Source organism: Bombus affinis, chromosome 12, assembly GCF_024516045.1.
Source record: "Bombus affinis isolate iyBomAffi1 chromosome 12, iyBomAffi1.2, whole genome shotgun sequence".
NCBI lineage: Eukaryota > Metazoa > Arthropoda > Insecta > Hymenoptera > Apidae > Bombus > Bombus affinis.
In genome coordinates, this window is record NC_066355.1 from 10,126,454 (window position 1) to 10,143,742 (window position 17,289).

Consider the following 17,289-nt stretch of genomic DNA (forward strand, 5'->3'; position numbering starts at 1 on the left):
CTTCAAACACATCTTGAATATCATCGTTTCTGTTTCCAGACCGTCCATAACTTTTCTAATCTTTATCATCTTCCAAACATAACAACCTGTATCGAAACCAGATGGTAAGCAATAAAGTGCAAAGTTTAAATCGCGTACGAATTCATTCGGCGCGCCAATAATCGGCGGGCGTTTGCGCGCTGCATTGCTCGGCGACGCTCGTGAGGGTTCGTACGTGGTCGGTGGCGTCGCGACGCCGAGTGGGGATATGCCGGTCGAAGTAGAGAGATAGCGTAGTTGTGGCCCGATGGAAGAGCCGCGCGGAGGGACGAGAGGGTGCGGAGTCCGCGTGTCGTTGACAGCAGCGGCGGCTAGGAGGCCTCGGTGAGGCCAGTGAAGCGTCGCTCGACAGTCGAAGCCGGTCTCTCGGCGTGCGAGTATCGAGAGTATCGCGAGGTTCCGCCGTACGTTCGTTCTTGCCTCGCGACGCGAACTTGTCACCTGTCAAGTCACGCTCGCCGCACAAAGTAACACAACATATCGGAATTTCAAGTCAGTCGAGAGTCTTAACATCGCGTTTCTTCCCTCGAATTTTGCCGCGTGTGTCGCGCTGACGAACCATCGAGTTCTCGAGATCCCCCCGTTGTGCGTTGATTCGTGTCGTGCCCGTTCGGCAACTGCGTTTCCGCTCGCGTGTGTCCAGTGTGCAGAAGTGTGTGGATGCGACGGCGGAACCATAGCCGCCGAGATTGCCGCGAGGACGTTCCCCCCTGGCCGGTTAACTCCTAGGTAAGTCGATTATTCTCGTTATTGTCGCGTGTTGCGACGTTTCTTGTTAACAGCTCGCGTGTTGAAAACGTGTTTCGCTTTAAATTCCCGCCTTGAAAAGTGTCATGAACTCTTCGCCTACGTGCATTGTACATGCCTGCGTATATGCGACGTACTGTTTATAAGCGTACATGTGTAAGTACATGTCGATGTGTAATCGTAACGGAGCTTGTTTATTCATTCGCGAGTAGTGGACAAAAGTTCGATCAAGTATTTGTTTGCGTAGCGGGAACGCTGTCAGAAAAAAGGACGCGGTTGAAAAAAGAAAATAGAAACACGCTGGTGGCGTATCGGAGAGACGCGCAACACGGTATCCTTCAACCAAGGTTATGGTTTAATCGACTGAATTGAAGTTTCCTCCGAAACCGGACGAGCAACACGGTTCTCGATTTCGTTCGATTAAAATCCACCCGCTTCGGCAGTTCGCGAACGAACTACCCTGTTGTTCATAGTACCGAATAACCCAGTTACCACTCGGATAAGAAGGCACACGCTACGCATGACCTACATCTACATAAGCGAACGTGCACTTAGGGTTTGACGCGCGCCTGTCCGCATTATGCATCGGCATTCTTTTGAATTCAGCGTTGAAATACCGGTGGGAAGTAGTTTGGCGAAAAATCGATTTATAGTGGATTTCGCTTTGATCCTTGACCCGGCAAGAGCGCGTGGCGTCATTGGCGTTGTTCGTGATTATTAGGTGGATAACGCCTGTGGAAATTCCAATTGGTCGCGAAACGCGAACGAAAACATTGCCCTGGCTATCTGGAAATAAAGGATGGCGGGGTATCGTCCGAACAGCCGGTGATTACACGGCCACTCGTTTCCGGTAACGAGTATTCGGAGTCGTGGCCACTCCTCGCTCTCCGCTATTGATATCCGCGTAGGGAGATTCGCTTAGCATTTTAAATATATTCGATCGATCCTTCTCGTTTCGCAAAATTTCCACGAGATCACGCGTTCCAAACGTTTCGAGATTTCTGACTTGCTAATACGCGATTCGGATAAGGGCAGAGGGGGGGGGGGGGTTAAAAACGACTACGTTTCTCCCGAGGTAATCGCGATTTCGTAGCCGCTTTATGACGCGTCCACCATCGGCTGTCTATCGACTCCTCCCCGTCTATCGATATAACGCTATTCCAGCGCGTCCGCCCGTGTTATTTGCGCGACGATTTGAATTCATTTCGCGTCAAGTCGCAAACGTGATCGGAAAACGTACGAGACGCGTGTGCTCCCTTCGTGTCTGCGAATTGTCGAACCCGTGTTTGCGCGACTGTTTCTTTCTCTTCCGAGATGTTCCCCGTTGGCTCGGTTTTATAGCTCGTAACTACGATATCAAATGATTTTTGGTATTTACGACGTAATTCTGCGGTTACCTTTAATCTTCGAATTACCGACGATCATTTTACCGATTCCGTCTTTCGCCGATAATTGTTATACTTCTTTATTTTTCTATGCACGCAAATAAACATTTGCATAAAGCTACACGATCAACGATAACGTATGGCGATCAGCATAATAATTATCGTACAAAGGCTATGTCGGTGAAGCGGTTGTTGGTAAATAAACATTGTCGACGAACTTGGTGTCGGTGAAAACGTTTAAAGGTAATCCGGAACGACGTTTTATTCGCAATCGACGGAAAAAATCCTGCTGTTGATTTGGAGCTAATCAGCGTGCTTTTAATCGTTTTTTCATGAATGGTAATCGCAGAAATCACCCACCAAATATCATTTCAAGCTGGGATCAGCTATAAGAAATTTGGGAATTTTATTGCGATTGAAATACGAGAATGAGCGCGAAATATTCGAATCTACGAGGTATCGATATTTTAAATACGTATTGCGTTACATTAAAATTTCTCGATTATTTCACGTTTAGCATCTCTTTAATTAACGTGCAGCCTTTTCGTAACACGAGTATTACGTTAATTCTATATACCAAATTATGCACATAAGCTTCATTATATTTTACTATCATCGTATTACGATCAACCATGCATAAAGTGCTACTGGCTGAAAAAGCAAAAGCGGAGAGAAAGAGTCGGGCCATCGGGGGCATCGTGGATAAAGAAATGCTCGAATAATGGAATGTTTGGATAACAGAATGCTCCTACCGGCAAGTACAGCCCGAGTAATACGAGTTGCTGTAATGAAGGTTCCTCCGTATAAAACTTTAGGTACGTTCGATTCAATGATTAAACGCTAATCCACTAAAAGATAGTAACTCGTGCCAGAAAGCACAAGCGTGGTATTACGTTTCCTAGTACTTGGCTGCTCCATTTCAACGGAAAATTATGAACGAACCGTCCATACTACGCAACGTACCGATCGTAGTCGCGATTACGTGCACGTGAAATTCGTATCGGTGCGTATACGTGTACACGACGTTCATGCACGTATACATATTGTTATCAATATTATAGTTCGCTTGATCCATGTATCCTACAATTAGAGAACATCGCCTGTTAATCGGTCATACTTCTCGTGTCACAGCAGGCAACTAGATTGTAATTATATGTGTGACATAGTAATTACATATGTTCTACACTTTCTTTCTTTCTTACATTTATTCCGCGTGTTTTATAGCGCGAGTCTTCGTATAATGTACGTACTTCATACATAAAATTGCAGGTTCTAGTTGAAGAAAGAAATGATGAAAGGATATTAATTATATTTAAATTTTCTTTCATCAACACGATGTTAAAAAACAATTTCGGGCTGTAAACTGACCGAAAAGAATTGCAAATTGGCCTTAATATGGCAGAGTAAACGTTTGATAAATCGCAGGACTTATCAAATCACACGCGACATTCATTAAACGAAGATTTCGACTTTATAGTACGGATACGCGCGTCTAATCTAAACTTGTACCGTATGACGAATAGTTAATTTTGCATAGAGAAATGCAAAGCTACTTTGTAGCCTTGTACTTTGTTTATCGTCTGGTATCTATTAATCGTTATCATGGCGCATAGACTAGCGCAATTGTGGCGACTTATCCGCGAAAAAACACGTAATTGGACGATATGAGACATAACGTGGCGATAAGATTGATTCGTTAGTGCGTTCTATATTTTATTAAAGTCGTAACGAGGCGAAAGCCGCAGATTGCTTCCACTCCATTTAGACGATTATTAATTCATAGTTTGTGATTGATGGTCCTCGTTGTTTACCACGAGATACACAAGAAATAACAAGCGTAACTTGGATAATTACTACGTACATCGTATAGTTGTGTTGCGCACACGATACAGTGTACATACGAAATTCGTGCAACGTTTCATTTTCAATTTCAAGCGTATCAGACAAAAATTATCGTCGGGAGTATTAATTCTTTGTTGTGATTATTTTTTATTGTTGTGTAGATTATTTTTTTCTATTATCTTCGGTCGATGTAGTTATCGTCTCGTCTTTTTTGATACCGATAAAGGCAAAGTAACATTTATTTCCCGCTAGCATTCGTCATTTTTAATTGCAAAATCTGAAATCGACACATGTACTCGCAAACGCGGGTCGACGTTTTTCAGGCTTGTGATTTTAGCAACAAGTGTTTCGCCAATGTAAAATCTGTGGTCTTTGATCAGTAAATCATCCACAATCATGTATTGTGTGTTCAGTTTCGAAAGCTGATACGAAATGGATCGCCGTATATATTTTCGAACTGAAACAGATCGGTTACAGAAAGTGTATTCGGATTAATATGTTGGAGTCGTAGATAAATGTTCGAAACGCAGCGGTTTACACGCGGATAATATAAAACTATATTTTTTGCAGTAACAGCATTCGTGTCCGATACAAGCGATAAAGAGAAATAAAAATTGATAATATCATGGGTTATGCTGATCGTTTGTTTAAAAATTAGTTAACCTATATATACATACACATTGATTAGCAGTTATCGATGTTAGATTTTCTAAATTACTACAGAAGTGAAAATATCTATGGTTTGGTGAATTCCTCTTTTACCAGTGACAGGTTAATTCGTATGTTCCGCATTCCTCGTTATATTAAACCGTGAAAGAGTTATAACGTCAGTCATGGAATATTAGTTTACTCTTGGGGTGTTATCGAACCAAAAAATGAAACGTCAAGATTTTCTAGAGCGATCACGAACTCTAAGCACGTGCACGGAGATCTTCTTTCCAACACTTTGCTCTTGCAACGTGTTCATGACCTACGAACGTCGAAGCACACACGGAATGCCTGTATACCGCAATATCAGAGGAGCAAGAAAGAACAGATACTCGTTGACCGCAGTCGTTTGGAATGCTGCCGGCGTTCCCGGCGCATTAATGGCGAGCAGACGTAACGTGCGTTATTGCGGCACTTATTTCTTATCCGACTGAGCGTATTTAGACGGCAATAAATCTGCCTACCGGGTTTATCGGTTGGTTCCAGCCAGTCACTGTGTCGTGCAATATCGAAAATCAAGCTTCCCGTCGGCATACAAAATCTTCCCTTTTTAGCTGAAACTTTTTCAGAGTGGCCGATAGGACGGCCACTGTGCGAAATCATACGTCCGTTTCACCATGTTTTGCATGGTAGAGACGAGAATTTTAAATTCAAATCGCAAAGGGTCCTGCATGCGAATCTCTCGAACGTGATTTTTCGTTGTTTCTATATTGTAAAGGATGCTTTTTTTATTTACAAATCGAGGGATAAAGCAGCGAAAATTGTTCGACAGCGGTGTAATCAAGTGCATTGTAAATTGTAGGTTGAAATTTTACCCAAAAGTTTCGAATATCTTGTAGAAGCATTTGGAAAAAATATAATTTTAAATAGATTTAAATCTATACGAGACAGGTTATAATTCTTTGTATAGGTACATACGTATTGTACTTTGTAATACAAAATATATCAAATATCCAATGTAGAGTGTGTACACGCTTTTTATGAATTCGTATAAATATCTCTTTGGGGGATGAACGTGTTACGAGTAAGTTATGAGTAATACCTAATCCGATCCGGTGTATTAAAAGTTTTTATGTCGGGATATATTAAACACATAGCATAAACACATCGATCTCTCCCTTATCGTTCGAACTAGTCCGTATTTTTAATTTAATTCGTCCTTTTGAGACAGCGGGTCGAGTTTTTATCAATACGCGAATTGTTTTAATTGACGGTGCGTACGTATATTTTCGATAAATATACAATTTAAATTGGGCGATGATTTTATCGAACAGCGCCGAGTGGGTATGATCCGCACCAACGATAGCGATTCCTCCTGGCTCGGCGAAATATTTTTTCACCGCGTTGCATGTTGCGCGCCGTACGCGGAGAACAAACATTCGTTATGCGTTTCGCAAAATAAAAAAATATATCGACGATGGATATATTTGGTTCGCGATAAAAAATAACACGATCGAATAATTTCCGCCCACCGCAGCATGCGCTTTCTTCCTTTGGTACACTGAAATGGTTCGTGCGACCGTTTAATTAATTCAAGTGGACTTGGCTGATGCTCGCGGGGTTAAAAGAATCGCGAATATTCGCGTTGAAAGCTGGCGCATTTAACGCGATGATAGATGCGCTCAACCACGTTTATCGAATTATGTATGTATTTTTAAACCGTATTGCTCGTTGATGGATTGCCCGATAGCTTAATTCGTGATGCGATTTCTATTTAACGCCGCTGAACTTTGATTATTTCGCGCGATCTTTATTCCATTTGAATATACGATTATTATCGGCTCGTTTGTTCATTCGTGTTATCAGATCGGTGTAGTTAAATGCTGTTAAATTTAAAGATGGCAAGTTCAAGAGTACGCCGAAGGATTCACCCTTCGAATTCGTAGATTAATGTCTATTTAACGACGCGTAGGGATCCATTTGCTTCTGAACCAGAGATACGTTTTAACCAGACGAAAGTTAAACCTACTTTTCTCATCATCCCTGTGATATTTTCAAGGAGTTACGTCGCTCGGTAAATTTGTACGAAAGAGTCACACAAACATCGAGTAATTTTGCTCTCAACCCTTGGAAAGTACCTGCAGTAACTCCAGCAACTTGTCCTGTTTACACGCAGTACAGTTAATATTTGTAGATTTTGTACGAATTCCATATGTGTCAAGACTATATTAAACTGCAATATGAGATTTCTTACATAACTCTATAAATCATCCACGGACAAATTTACGTCAATAACGGACAGCAACATTCTCAGCTTTTCGATCGAACCATTCGTTTATACAATATGCTCTCCGGAAAAATATTCCTCGACCTTGGCAACGAAAAATTCCCTGATCTCGTAATTACAGGTAATGATACACGATAAAATAATTTCGCGGAGAGGTTAGCGGTAAACGAGGCACCAGGAAAAGTTCAATTAACGTTTGAGCAGGGATGTGCGAATTTGGTGGGTTTGTTTGGCCGGATAAAAAGTGAACACGATGCGGAGCTCGATGGGTGGATGTAATCAAGGAGAGGAGGGCAGGTTCGAGCTGACGACGGGCTCCATTCAACTTCAGAAATGAAGCGCAATGCATCTTTAATTAAATCTCTTTGCAACGTTCGCGTTCGGTGCCTGAAATTTATTCCGTGCATTTCAATCTCCCCGTTAGCCTTCTTCCCCTCCATTCCTCGTTTTCTCCTTGTTCTTCTTTCTTCGTCGTTCTAGACGACCGATCTTTCCTTTTGTACGTCCACGGCGTACGTCGTTTCCGTCTTTGGATTTTTTCCAGCTCGTGCCGAAAATTCTAAGCGACGCGTCCGGGTACCACGAACACCGGCCGAGATTTCAAAGCGGATTCCCTCGTACGAGGTGTAACAACCTCGTTTCCCCCTATTTTCGCCCGCGATATAGCTTAACCGTGGTACGTGTCCACCTGCTCGTAGCAGTTTGTTCTGATAGCGCGGCTTGAGGATTCTCGTCGTGGCAATCTTGCTTCTATCTTGGACCTCATTTTGTTCCGGTTTACCTTGACGACCGGTTCAATCCGTGTATATATGTTATTCGTTTGCATAATTCCGTATTATTGACCGAGGAAATCAAGATCAGGTGATCTTTAGACGCAGTTAGATGTATCGATCAATTTCGCTTCAGCACGGTTTAATATTTTTCCTGATTTCTTTCTTTTCTTTTCCTTTTATTTCTTATTTTTTTTTTTTTTTTGAGTTATTTGTTATTGCAAATAGTTAGTCAGGAAATAGTTAATAACGAGTAATTCCGATTTGGACCAATGAATTTATTTATGTAATCCTAAATGCATTGTTATTTTAGACGCGGTTCAATTATCCATAAATCTTTTTTTCTGTTGGTGGCTTTTAGTATCTTTGACTTCGCTCCCTTTTCAGAGTTTGTTTCTGTACAGGAGTCGAAGAGGTAGCGAATAGGAGCGAGTAATTTCGATTCGGTCGAGTGGATTAATTTATGTAATCTATAGAGAAGCTCCACCGCCCGATATTATTTCATAGTCTTGTTGGGAAATGTTCATGGCTTTAAGCACGCCGAGGTCTAACTTAACTGGGCTGCAACTTTATGGTTCCCCGATTATCCCAGCTCCTATTATTCGAGACCTCCATTATCTGATGTATCAAAAACAGATGACTCAGAGTAATAGTATACCATAAAATTTTACCACGTCCTTCTATAACGTATAATACAGTCCAATACATTGTACAATATAACCGTTTTTAAAATCTATCAAATTCTATCTTATTCAAATAAGATCTAAAAGAAATATCTTTTTCATAAAAGTTTTAACCTGCATGCGAATTTCACGTACCTGTATATTCTCATTGATTTTCGTCCGTTTCGATGTATTTAAGCGTCATCGATCTTATGACAAGTCAGACTTTCTCGAACGACTCGATAATTCTTCATTTGCGATTATTATATAACAAATACCGTACTTTTACGATATAGCTTAACATTTACAGTTAACGTTTAAAATTCTACATCTTTACAAAGATATACCAATTCAGATCTGCCTGTTGTAAATTCAAACTATCTACGATCTATCTATAGCCATTGTTTACGGAAAAAAGACGATAACACGAAAGATTCGAAATTTCACAGCCGTAGAAAAATAGTAAAAAAAGCAGATCTCGCTGTTGTATAACTCCCAATTCCAAAATTCTGGGGAAAATTCGAATTCGAACAGTAGCGGAACTAATCGTACCACGATAAAGCAATTTGTTCGCGTTGTTGAATAACACGGTACCATTTCAAACGGAAAACGTACTCTCGAAAACTATCGGCTATTTTTACGCAACGGTATTTACAGGAATATCATGATTTTCCTGCGAAATGATTTTCGTGTGTGGTTTGTAAAATATGGGCATCGTCCAGCTTGGGAAAGAGCATCGGTGATACCGACATAAAGTGCGTCGGGATGCGGAACATTTAAATTTTAAATGACCGGCCGGTATACCGTTGTACGCGTGTACGCACGCGTGTTATGCACGTTGGGGCCGCTTCGGGTCGGATAGCTGTAATTCGCTGTTTCCCCACACCACCTGATCGAACAGTCCTTTTTATCGCGCGATCGAATCCCAAAATGGCTGTATATTTTTCCCTATATCGGATATCTGGCGCTGTTTCGTCCGGATATACGCTCCAGACGAAAAACGTTCGGACATTTGGCTATTTTTCCACAAAGTGTGGTTTAATTATCGTGTTATTGAAGAGATAGAGAAAACAGAGTTCGAACATGTTTGGTCAAGAATTGGCAAGGTATCACGGTGTATCTTAGAATATTACGGTAGTAAACTGAATGTTACTACTTTTACTTCAGTGTACGTGTACATTATATTACAAAACTCTGAGTCGGTAGCTTCGACGATAAAAAGTCTAACGTCGTAATTAAACAAGCAAAACTTGTAACTTTCTTTCAAGAAGCAAGCAGCCTCGTTCCACCACAGAGCGTCTTCCGTTAACAAGTAAAACAAAACGAACTTGTATTCTACCTTCTCATTTTTTTCACCAGAAAAGAATCACTCCAAACCAATAATTAAACTCCGAAGAAATAATCGAACTTAACGTCGAACGCACCCACCACTCGATCTACCCACGGCAATCTGGTTAGAAAGGTATCTACACCAAGCGAAGCTGAGCGTCCCAGGCATTGTATTTAAATTGGTTTAATAGGGCGCATCGATCAAACGACAGATCCTAATTACGGATATATCACGATAGCTATCCGGATGTTTGCGCGCGCGTCGAACGAAACGTAGACGGTAGCAGCGGATAGCGTTGGAAAAATTTCAATCTCGATTATCTCGATTCATCGTGAATGCTGGTGTAATCGCTACCACCACGTGTATCGCAGCGTAAAGCCAACAACTCCAGTTTCTAGCAGCCCTTTCCATTAATTAACCTAAATGCGAGACAACAGCTACACAGCTTACACAGCTACACAGCTACCGGCGCGGCACGGCGTCTCTCTTTGTTCGCGGTTTCTGGCCGCGACGCTCGCGATCGATCTACAGGATAAACGTCGCTTTCCACGGAGAAATGTCGCGCCGATCGATTTGTTCTTCGGTGTAAATGCGGCTTAACGGAGGTTGCTTACGGTTCTGAGCGAACCCCATCCTGTTGCATAGCGACTTGCAGGCAAACATGTGGTTAGACCGGTTGACTCAGGCAGGTCGGTTCGCTTCTCTTCATCGGTCTCTTCTCTCGCACGCTTGGTCGCCTCTTTCTCCGTTTCCAACTGCTGTCTTTCTCTCCTCGTTGGTTTTTTCTGTCTTTCACTTGGGCGTCTTTTCTTTTCCCTCTTCTTTTGATTTCTTCCTCCACTTTTCTATTCGACCGTCTCTCTTTCTGCTTACAACTGGTCTTTTCTTCTCTTACTTTCATTCCTTTCCTTCTCTTATTTCCTCCTTACCTCTTTTCTTATTTTATTCTCTTTTCTTTTCTCTTTCCTTTTCTTCTACATTTTTCTCTTCTCTTGTCTTTCTTTTTTCTTCCTTTTCCCCCCCAACCAGATCCTCTCTTGCCGGTTTGAATCTATCGAGCCCGTGAGCATCTCGACATAACGCTTGCGGTATATAAGTGTTCGCTATGAGGATGCTCAAGATGCTCCGAGCGCATACATCGCTGCGCCGGCTATAACCCGTGTATCGAGAGACCACAGAACGTCTCTCGAGGATTCTGACTTCGATCGGGATTTCCGTTGCGGCTCCCGAGAAAACCGACGCGACAGGGTGCTCCAGGGAGAAACGTCGCGTCGCAGGTGATCCACACGTCCGCGCAGCTTTCTCGGCTTATGGAAATGCGTGCTTGTCGAATACGATCGAGACGAAATCGAGAAGTCAGAGACCAGCAGGTTCGACCACCCACGTTCTTCGTCGTTGCGTCGCTTGGGATTATTTCTGTGATCGTCAGCCTCCGGCCATGGGTTTAATAATTGAGGCGGGAATCGCTCGAAACGCGAGCGAAGGTTTCCGAGAGCTTTGCCAAGTTACCGCGTCTTCGTATACGTCTCTTCCTTTTTCACATCGATTTTACTATTATTCGGATGTCGTAGGATTGTCTGGTGTTTTCTCAAGTGTCGTTCTTGCGGATAAAAGGTAGCTGAATTATTTTAAACCGCATTTTGAGTATATTTAGTTTCAAATATACTATACATATTCGAATTAAAAAATATATTGGTTTTTAAATATAGAGAGAAGGCTAAATAAAATCAATGTCAGAAAATAAACAAAATCGTGCTTGTCATATTTTTCTGCTTTAATATTCATATAATAAAAATAACGCGTAATCGCGAAACAAAACGTTCGAAACGTTTGAAATGACGCAGCGAAAGGAAGCGTAGCACTCATTTGCATTAGGCTCGCAATGGATGTTATTGCGTACTTCCGCGTTATTGCATCCGACACAGTAATAATCTTGTATCCCAAGCATAGATATACCGCGATACGCGGCGGGTAAAAATTGCATTAGGGGAGAACTGGATCCATAGAAAAGGGAAAGGAATAATTATCGGTGAGAAATTTGCTGTAAAACGTCGCGTGAAGCCACGGATAATTTCACATCGCGTTGAAATTCATTCCGTGGCTTGGTGTGTAAAACGGGTGCGTGGAAAGAAGTAAATACCGACTGTGGTCACATATAAACGCAATCTCCGGCACGAAAGAAATAAAGCCACCGGGATAAAAGTAAAACCAGTCACGTAATCTCGCCGCAGCTTGCTTACAGAGTGTGTAGTATTCCTATTAACATATTCCGTGTTGACGGCGATGATTTTCATGAAATAACCAAGATGCTTGTTTTTCTTATCGAAACTTTACTGTCACAGAAATTGTCAGGCTTACTAGATAATAATAATCATTAAGATTAGTCCAATGGTAAGAGACTCCCGTAATTAGGCATAATTTTCTTATCGTGAAATGTTTTTCGAATTTACATTTCGTGCAAATTGCGAGAGGCGTTGTTTCTCGACAGAACAAGAGAACATCAAATTTAATATAATTTAATCCACCCAATTTCTTTAATCGTACGATCGTTCGATCTAACCCTTTGGAAATTTCGAAATTGCCGTCTCTTTATCTTCCCTTCAAATTTAACGTCCATCTTGTTTCCATCATCTCCCAAAGTCTCTAATAAAATCAGCGATTTCCCCTCGAGTAGCAATAATATCGACTTTGACGGTAATCGCAGCGCAATCTGCGCTTGTGGCGAAATTGGCCCAGAAAACGACTTGAAAAATTCAGAAACGAACGTGTTCGCGGAATGACAGATTGTCGGGCGGATTGTGAAACGATAAAATGATCAGCAGCACGTCGGTCACTGCATTGTTACCGTTCGACGTACGATTTCGCGTTGGTTAATGTAAACGTTAGCTCAGATAGCGGGAAATAAATTGTCTGGCTCGCGTCGTTTCCCCTTTCAATGTGTGCATGTGCGAGCGGCGTTGTAACGAGCGTGTTTGCAAGTGCGTATGTCATGATTACACGCGTTGGAACTCCGTTTGTAATTGTAACCGGTCGTTTCGCCGAGTTGTACCGAACGGCAGAGCCGCGGCGCGTTCGGCGCGAGATGGCTGTGTATGAATTTGGTTGCGAGGCTCGCGAATAAAGACCGGCCCGCGGGATTTATCATCGAGATTTTCGATGTCGATAATATAATAGTCTCGTCGCATGCACGCGTGCCTCGTTAAACAATATCGCGTTGCCTCGACGAAACTCACGCGCGATACATGACGAGGCTCACGTTTTTTAGATTTTTTTAACGACGCGCTTTTTTACTGCTGAGACGAAATCGATATCGCGTTTCAGGATAATTTTTGTTAAAGCGTCGTGCTCAAGTTCTTGACACGCCCACGTCCTATTAAATCGAAGGAATGTCCCACTTTTTGCTGCTATTATCTAGACATCCGACGAGATATAATTTAATAGTAAAATGCAAAATAAGAAGATTTTCAACGATTTCGTTCAATGTTTATGATCGTTCGGAGTTACGTATTCTAATGAAGAACGTTCTGAATGAAGAAATAACGCAGACGTTTAATAGTAAAATCAATTATTTCTTTCGTACTTAAAATTTTCTCTAAGGAATAAAGTAAACCGTGATAAATAAAACTACATGTCAGATTGCTACAAGTAGTAATAATAACGAAAGCACGCGGAGTACCACTATGACGAGCATATTGCTCAACTTTTTATGTGGCATGATTCAAACCTATTTCATGTGTCGGCGTCACGCTTCCCTAAGTGGGTTATCGACCGTATCGTCTATAAAGATACTGTTTTCAACGTGCTTTAACTTGGCTGCATGCGAATCTTTGTTTAAGCGTACCGAGTCGTTTCAACTGTTATCGAACTCATACAAGACTTCCATGGTATTCGTCGAAACTCGTAAATCAACGCAAAGAGTACCTCTGTTAAAGTATATATTTCTTAATCCTCTTAACGGGATGTTATTATAAACTCAATTTACAGAAAATGAAATAGTTCAACGTAGGTAACCAGTTCGTTCGTTATAAATTGCGTATTTACGGACAAACAAGAGGTAAACCACTTTGGTGTTATCAATGCTGTTAATATTTCCATAGACACACGAATTTCGAACAGTCGTAATTCCGGCTATTAACAAGCGGTCGAGCGACTCAGTGAAAAGGTTTTATCGAGATTATGGGGCTGGTTTCCAACTTTTCCATACGTTAAATAGCGTTCGTTTTGCAAGCTGCGGTGGAAATTTGTTACGGTGGAAATCACGCGTGAGTCGAAACCATATATCTAAGACTATCGCGCGTATCCAACCTGAAGCTAAAAGACATTGAAACCTTAAAGTTATTGTTTGAAAGGTAGATAACGTAATCGTTCTATACGCAACGGGTGTATTAAAAAATTTAATTTGTCGAAAACAAGTAGATCTTTCCATTTTGATTTCCTTGACTCAAGTTACATTCTATGATCTAATCGTCGGTAGTTCTGGTAGAGGTTAAATCGATTTTTCGTCGACGTAAAAACCAAGTTGTAATCGCGGCATTAGCAAAGATGGCAAATTTCACGCAAAGAGCCGTATTCCACGAACTGGAGTAAGTATGTCGTACGTCAGGTTCCGTGTAGTTCGACCTGGTGTGTTTGTACGATCTTCGCAACAGCATCTGTCCAACTACAAGTATCCATATAAGTTTACTTGAACCAAACGGAATAGAGGTACTCTGGTTCACGAGGATTTAACGGTTGCAATGGTAATGGTAGAGAGATCCAAACAAGGCAGAGAAACCTTTGACGAGGTACTTATTAGAGCTGTCTTGGGGATTTCGAGCGACTGCTCTTCCAGCCTTTGGTGTTTCCTTCTTGGTATGTTTAATTGATTTCGAAGCAGGTTCTACGCACATTACGTAGTGTACGGAGCGATCCGTTAGATCGGAAGGTTCACTGCGACAGATTAGACAGATATTGATAAAAATCTATCGAGTTTCTTAGTAGAAACATGGCAAATAATTTTATTACTTTTAATTAAACGAATCTTTGTTGTTTTTCATTTCATTCCTTCCGCTTTATTTCTTATCCCAATTAAGAAACAATTTATAGTATAAGCTTAACGAAACTTCTGCATCGTTAATTTTTTATCATTTCACGATACTGAATTAATCTCTTAATATATCCTTTTTTCTTTCTATAATTCTCTCTACTGTATCTTCTGGTTGAACGATCCACACATAGAAAATCCAGAGATCGATTCTTTCGATACAAAATTACACGCACAAAAGTTACTGATTAATTAACGGGCAGTCACAATCTCGAAATAGAATCAAAGGGACTCGTTAAACGATCGTATCCCTTCAGTCACGTATAAATTCACGAAAATTCATGACCAATCGTATCAACGATTTGTTCATAACCAAACTTTACTCGTTCGCGATTAAAGAGCAATTGAATATTTTTCTGCGGTTCCCTCTGACGAGAAAAAGAATGATTTGGTCGAAAGGTCGGTGACCTGTGTTACGTAGAACTTCGCTATACCTCTTCACCCACCGCTCTCTCGCTCTTTAATGATCATTGTCCACTTCCCGTTACCAATATCCTTATTATCGGTCAACCGCTTCTCTGTTCGCGACGCGTGTTCTGTATGCGGTCATATCGAATCCCATTATAATTACCGATGTGTTTGCCCGCAACCGACTTTAATTGCGAGGCAGGGGACTCGAATAACATCGTTTATCTCCTCGATTGCGATCGCATGAATCTTCTTTGCTTTTAACGTCGCAGCTATTAATATCGCGTTTATCTTCATAGAATCATCGTTCATGGACGTTTTGCGCTTTGATTGAAAGGAATTAAAATCGTGAACCATCATAGAAGTCGAGAAGTTTCCTTCGGTTCTCAGGCTCAAATTTCAAATCGCAATACTTCTTCTTTTAGAAACTCGCCGAGAAATTTGAAATTTTAACCTAGATTTATCAAAATTTTAGCATTCAGGTCTAGAATCGGCACTGTTGGAAACAACTTTCATGAATGTTAAATATTCAACCTCGTTTCATACGAAAATCACATTTGCGACGAAATCGTGTTTCTCCTTTTATTTTTTTCCTTCCTTTACCGCGAACGAGTTTATATGAATCTAGTCCACATGTAACTATTCAAATGGTATCGACGAAATGTTTACGCCGAAAGTTCGAAAGAACGTTAATAGACGTAAGAAGCGTAGACCACGGATGCTGTATCGAGAAAATGGACTTGCAAAGTCCATGCGGATGCGGAGCAAATATCTGTTAAGAAAGTGATACCGTGTTAAACGCTCTTCGTTTGGCCTGTTTCTCTTATGTTTGTGATCTCTGAATATTTGCTCGATCTATTACGATTCAATGAAACAATCGGCGAAAGGGACTACGTTAAGTAAGAGAGAAGCTACACGACCGATTAAGACTCGATGCGGGCGAAAGGCAGATCGCTGCAAAGCGACACCAGATCGGGGAAACAAAGAAATACATGTGCGCGTATTCTTCTTTACCGAGACAGAAGAAGTTTGTTTCTCTGTTTTTCGAACGGGCAGCGCAATGGTGTCGTACGGTAAAATGTCGCTCGTGTGCATTCAGAGTAAAGGTGGGATTTCTTATGCGCGTCGAATGCAATGCACGTGTCCGCGTTAAAAGATCTCGCTGCGATTATACGTCTGTCTTCATTGTCTAACTGGGAAAACAAAGAAAGACGTACGATCGTAGCGATATCGCAACGTCAAAAGTCGCCTTGTCCGCATCGGTCCTTAGGCCCGAATCACACGACGCCACCGCGAAAACAAACAGGCATATTTCTTCGTTGTAACATTTGTAACAGTACATACATACGTCAGATGCCCCCTGCGATGTCGTATCGTGTGATTCGGGTTTAAAACTGCTTTTAACGCGGTCGTGCGCGTTAGACGCACGTAGGAAATTCCGCCTTAAATAAACCGGTGGCCGGATGAAACGTCGACTTTCTTAAGAAACGATTGGCTCAAAACTAGGAGCTGCCGTAGGTGTATTCAGGCGGACGAGCGGAGCGGAGCGAAGCGAAGAGATGGTTGGCGCAGAAAGGGGGTGGTTTGGTGAAAATTAGCTCGTTGCTGTGCGTTGCAACATACTTTGTACGGTGAACTTAGTAGTTAGCTTTAATGACCGAGCCTCGATTTTCTGCAGCCGTATTCCTAATTGACGTGTAATTAATTTGAAGTTGGAGGCGCGTACGCTAAGCGAAACCGACGCTTATTCTCTTCTTAACGGGGGAACTTTTTCGATTCTCCTCGTAATTTAATGGAAGTAGACCGAGTTCTTCCTTAATTCAGAGAAGTAATATTTTCCCCTTATCTTTCCTTTTTTTCCTCCCTCTCGTTCTTTTCTTTTTCGTTCCGTCTTCTTTTTTTTTGTACGTCGGTACAACTCGTACTCTTCGTTTCTGGAACTTCTGGAGACTGGCACTGAAAATAATTGGATGTGTGCTTTGAATACTCGACTATGTATTTCCTTGTGAACATCGCTAGGAATTGCAGAAAGTAAGTGCGTACTTCTTGTTCTTTGTATTACGTGTCATTTTTACGAATGTTAACCGC

At 41.6% G+C, this 17,289-nt stretch overlaps 1 protein-coding gene across 4 annotated transcripts in view; it reads left to right on the plus strand.

Moving 5' to 3' along the window:
• Nucleotides 1–255: 255 nt before the first annotated feature.
• LOC126922371 (putative polypeptide N-acetylgalactosaminyltransferase 9) overlaps nucleotides 256–17,289 on the plus strand; it is a 294,734-nt gene continuing 277,700 nt past the window's right edge. For 3 of the 4 annotated variants that reach the window (XM_050734912.1, XM_050734909.1, XM_050734911.1), the window contains exon 1: nucleotides 257–768. The gene's annotated coding sequence lies outside the window, so the exon portion shown is untranslated. Of the gene's footprint in view, nucleotides 769–17,289 lie in introns of all 4 variants that reach the window. The other variant, XM_050734913.1, reaches the window with a different exon arrangement.